Here is a 5,629-nt window from a genome sequence, read left to right as displayed (position 1 = left end):
GCTGCCGAGTTGCTCTACCTGTGGTCTCTTTATTCTCCGGCGGGGGCCGGCCTGGCTGGCAGCACCCAGCAGGATAAAGCCTGGTGTTTATCAGCTCCAGGCCAACCAGGTTCCCTTTTGAAGAGGCACACTTCTTAAAAGGTACTTTTTTTAGAAGTTGAAATGTTTTAACTCTCTAATTGTCAATTATTTGCACAAGGATTCCATGCAAGATAGAAAATGCCATGTTTAAAACTCATTTCTGAATTATAGTTCTCAAAGTGAGTCAAGTGGAGGTTGCAAGGTAGCCAAAGGTATCATTTTCCTGGGGTGCAGTAAGGCCCCTTCAGGAAGGAGGGTGGGCGGGCCTGGGGGCGGGGCATGGGAGGACGGGGTCGCGGAGAGTGCGGTGTGGCCGCAGGACACGTTCCGACGACATCCTGGTCGCCCCGATCTGCTTCTGGTTCTGTCGGTTTCTGATTTGGAGTCCCCAGCGGGGCAGGGGCCCACTGTGCTCACCCAGCCCCCCAGTTTCCAAGGCAGGAGGCAGGTCTCGCCTTGTGGGCAGCTCGTGTGGCCCCTGAGAACCTCGAGGCCTGTGGAAGGGCAGCTCCCCTGCCCAGGGCCCACGTGCCCTCCTGGGCGCGCTGCGTGTCAGAGCAGCGAGCCCCTCCGAGGAACCTTGCCTGGCGGACTGCCTTCTGTCTGCAAGCTAAAAATGGAGGAAGATAGCTGCCGAGTCAGCCAGGGCTGGTCCATGGTTAGAGTGGCGCTCTCTGAAAATTCAGAAATTGAGGAGTCGGCCCTGGCTGCCCGCCATCGTGTTCCTTCTCCCTGGATCTGTCAGGAGCTGACCTGGGTCCTCTGGGCGTTCACAGGCGCTGGAGGTGGGGCTGGAAGCCTGGGTCACCTGGGCTCATTTTCTTCCTTCCAGGCCCCCTACGGAACCTTCTGGCTCTGCTGAGCCGCCTCATTGACCCCCTTCAAACCTGAGGGTGACGCCAGGCCCCCCAGTGCTCCCGGGACACTGGTGCTGCCTCCTGGCCGGCTCTGCGCACAGGATCCCGGTCTGGGCGAGCCCGGCCCTCCTCCCATGGCCCGGGGTGGGGTCTGGACAGGAGGCCCCGGTGCTGGAGGTTGGGCTGCTCTGCCCACAGCTGCCTGCAGGGGGCGCTGGTCCTGGAGAAATGGGCCGGGGAGGTCTCCCCACGATGGGGTGTGGGCAGACCGTGAGGAAGGCGGGGGTCAGCAGGAGTAGATGCGTCTTGGCCGTGTCTGTGTGGCCTGCTGACCACTGAGCCCGGCGGGCAGGTGGGGGCTCTCCGGGAAGGACAGCTCATTCTGCTGGTCTGGCCCCAACACGCGACGTGCATGTTCTGTTACGTGTACTGCCTGGCTGACCAGTTTCTTCCACAGAAAACAGGAATAAAAGCTGTCCTCTTGCCTCCCAGACCGGGGGCCCGGGGGCTGGAGTTTGGAGTGTTGCACCAGGATACACCTTAAGGGTCCTCTGACGGGGAAGCCGTGGGCATCTTAGCGGTGAGACATGAGAGCTCAGTTTAGGAGTTGGTTTTTCCTGAGACGTTAGGATGCCCTGATCTTAACGTCTCAGACGTGTGTTTTAAAGGCTATTTTTTTTTTCCCATCACCCCTTTGGATATTTCTTCTGACCTGTCTGTTCTCCCCTGGGAAGACAAACTCTGCATGTACGACTGTGGACATGACAGTGGAAGGGGAAATAGGCAAATAGCCAGTTGGAGTAGGTTGGGCAGGAAGCTTGTTTTCCTCCCCACTGTCGGCTGTGATATTGCTTATTCAATTACATGTAAAACTATCCAGGGGACTTCTCTGGTGCTCCAGTGCCTCAGACTCCAGGCTCCCAGTTTAGGGGGCCCGGGTTCAATCCCTGGTCAGGAATCTAGGACCACCCGCCCCCCCCAATGCCGAAACTAAAAATGATCCTGCCTGCCTCGACCAACAAAGATGGAGGATCCCGCAACCTTAGACCCTGCGTGTGGCAACACGGATCCATGTGCTACAGCTAAGAACTGGTGCAGCCAAATAAGTTTTTTAAATTTCTGAAGAAAAAAACCAATCATCCAAGAGAACTCAGTTGCTGTTCGTGAGCTGTAGAGATTTCCAGCTGACACACGCAGTCTCAAGATTTAACATCAGTATTTTCTCTTTAATTAAACCTCCCGTTACAAACAGAAACACTGTCTCATGGGCCCTCCTCCAGGGGATCTTCCCAACCCAGGGATCAAACCCAGGTCTCCCGCATTGCCGGCGGATTCTTTACTGTCTGAGCCACCAGGGAAGCCCGCCTCCGCGGTGGGCTGTGTGAGATGTGTGTGAGCATCTCTGTAGGTCTGATAACCCTCAGGTGTGCAGAATGGTGACCTCCCGCCGATATCCGTCTGCCAGTCCCAGGAGCCTGTGACTGTCACCCTACACAGCCAAGGGCAAGTAAGGTCTCTAATGGGCTGGCCTTGGTTGGGGGTTGTCCAGTGGGCCTCAGGTAATCCCAGGGGTCTTTAAATTGGAAAAGGCAGATAACAGACTTTAGAATCAGAGTGATGACGTGGGAAAGGACTCGACCTGCCGGTGCTGGCTTAGGAGGTGGAGGCAGGGGCCACGAGCCAAGGAATGGGGAAGCCTTTAGAAACCAGAAAAGGCAGAAAGGGACAGGTTCACTCCTGTAGCCTCCTGTGGGCAAGAGACCTGCCTACAAGTTGATCTTAGCTTCTAAGACCTCCCCCAGATCCTGACCTAGAGTTGTAAGGTCATAGACTTCTGTTCCGGTCCAGGAAGCTTGGGGTCATTCATATGGCAGCCACAGGGAGCTAACCTGCTGTCCATGGTGGGGGCCTGGGCTGAAGTCCAGCTGTCTTTGAGGAGCAGGGCTCTTATTTTCCCTCCCCTCCCCCATGAGGCCCATATCAGGCTCCCGGAAGGTGCTGGATCCGCGGTCTGCAGCTGATGTAGTGACTGAGTGAGTGAGCCAAGCTGCTGTGGTGTGAATGTGAGAAGTGGCTTCAGGTCAAGGTTGGCCCCTCAGCCAGTGACTCTCAGAGGCGAAGCCTTGAGCTTGTGCCCATTTGCAGGCAGTCCCCATTCCCCTGTTTCTCCTTTCTGCAGTTAGGACTATGAGGGTGGGGGCAGGAGCTCTGCCCGTTGTTTTGGACCGTGAGGCACTGTGAAGGCACTTTCGGAGGATGGCAGAGCAGAAAATGGAGCTGCCTCACCAGTCTTGCCTGCTTCAGTGCTTTTTTTTTTTTCATGAGAGAAATAAACTAAGGCAAAGAATGTTGCCCACCATCCTGTCCTAAGAGGACCAAGTCATTAGTCCCTGCAGTTGCTGATGGACAGGGCACCTGAGGAAATCGAGGACAAAGAACAGAGTTCTCTGTACTCTAGAAAAACAGGCCCCTCTGGTGGGTAGATGCCTCAGAGAAGTTTTAATGAACCCAGATTCTTACATCTTCCCATATGTAGGAGAAAAACACACTGAAATTATTAACTGAGACACCTGTTGCCCATGGCTAACAGTGACTTTTTTTTATTTAAAAAATATGTTTGGCCTTGCCATGTGGCCTGAGGGATCTTAGTTCCTGGAGCAGGGATCAAACGTGTGTCCCTGGCAGTGAAAGCATTGGGCTCTAACCTCTGGATCCCTAGGGGATTCCCAGCAGTGCACTTTTATTAAGCTGTAAACTTGGCTGCGTGTATTTTCTAGTCATCCGTAAACACACTGGTTGCTTCTCCTGCCCCTTGGAGCAATTCCTCAGAGCTGTCTAGGAGGTTGTCTCCAGACTGTGTGGTTCAGTAAGAACCTGAGTCAAACTCAACTCACAGCTCATTTTTTTTGTTTTCCCCATTACCTGTTGTAACTGCAAACACAATTCCCAATTGATTGACTGAGTCGAGTATGAAATTTCCCTCCAAATAGGTTTGACCTAGCTTACACAGGGCCTTCCCTAGTGGCTCAGTGGTGAAGAATCCACCTGCCAACGAAGGAGGCACGGGTTCTGTCCCTGGGTGGGGAAGGTCTCCTGGAGAGGGGAATGGCAACCCAATCCAGTATTCTTGCCGGGGAAATCCCATGGACAGAGGTGCTTGGTGGGCTACAGTCCACGGGGTTGCAGTAGAGTCGGAACTTACACAGGAGTGGGTGTTTGTCTTTTTGCCAAATACGCATATTGTAAAAATTTTAAATCTCTAACAATCTAACAAGTGAAAACATATTTTTGTTGTTCAGTTGAGTTCAGTCGCTCAGTCGTGTCCGACTCTTTGCGACCCCATGAATCACACCACGCCAGGCCTCCCTGTCCATCACCAATTCCCGGAGTTCACTCAAAATCACGTCCATCGAGTCGGTGATGCCATCCAGCCATCTCATCCTCTGTCGTCCCCTTCTCCTCCTGCACCCAATCCCTCCCAGCATCAGAGTCTTTTCCAATGAGTCAACTCTTCGCATGAGGTGGTTGCTTACGTTTAATTTTCCTTCCAGTGGATGGCCCGGTCCCCCTTCTCTCTTTCCTTCTCGCCTTTTTCGTTTGCTTCCTTTTTAAACACACAAGTGAGGGACTTCCTTGGTGGTCCAGGGGTTGACCCCGTGCTCCCAATGCAGGGGGGTCCAGGTTCCATCCCTGGTCAGGGAACTAGATGCCATATGCCGCAACTAAGACCCTGCACAGCCAAGTAAATAAATATTACACACACATGATTCTTTAGAAGCTCATGGGAAAATTCAAACAGGGACTGTTAATTCTGGAAATACTTGGGACTAGACATTATGAAAACCCTCTTGCCATAAAACATGAAGAGCATTTGATTTTAACAAGTGTCTTTTCAGTGGAGTGTGAAGCTTGTGAGAAGGTAAGGAACACCTGTGGGTTGGGAAGACGAAACAGAAGAGGAAGCAGAAACAGAATGTGGCTGTCCTGACAGCCTGATGACCACCTGGACCCAGAGCCTAGGGGGTTGTTAGGCACGTGGAGCAGGGGATAAGGGTTTGGGTCCAGCAAGCGTGCAGATGGAACAGAGGACCTGAGAAAGGCCTGGGACCTTGAGCAGACCTTGCCGCAAGGAAAAGGGGTGTGTGAATATCTGCCCACTGGCAAAGAGAGATTCTGACATAATGATCCGTGCGGGGGGTAGGGGGGAGGTTGTTTGATATTCAGTGGAGATTTTGCCTAAAGGAGGTTAATGATGGAAGAAAGGAGGTGGAAAGGGCAAGTTTGGACAGGATCCTAGAGGGCGGGGATAGAATACAGACAGGAAGGAGGTTAAGCAAGACAGTTCTAACACTGGCCACTAGCTGGCGCCATAACGCAGCACTGCTTGGTCTCCCTCTGAGCAGTGGTGATTCTCTACTACCGGGGCCCCGTGGTTTTCCAGTGGGTTGATGCCAGGACCTCTGCAGACACCAGAATCTGTGGATGTTCCAGTGGCTTATGTTAAATGTTGTATTTGCATATAACCTATTACATATGATACCTAATGTGATGTAAATGGTATGTAGATCATTGCTAGGTGCATGGAAAACTTAAGCTTTGCTTTTTGGAACTTTGCAGACTTTTTTCCCCACAAATATTTTCAATCAGTGGTTGGTTGAATCTGAGGATTCAGAACCCAGTAATAGAGAGGG

This window comes from Bubalus kerabau, chromosome 5 (assembly GCF_029407905.1).
Source record: "Bubalus kerabau isolate K-KA32 ecotype Philippines breed swamp buffalo chromosome 5, PCC_UOA_SB_1v2, whole genome shotgun sequence".
Lineage (NCBI taxonomy): Eukaryota > Metazoa > Chordata > Mammalia > Artiodactyla > Bovidae > Bubalus > Bubalus kerabau.
This window is presented reverse-complemented; position numbering follows the sequence as displayed.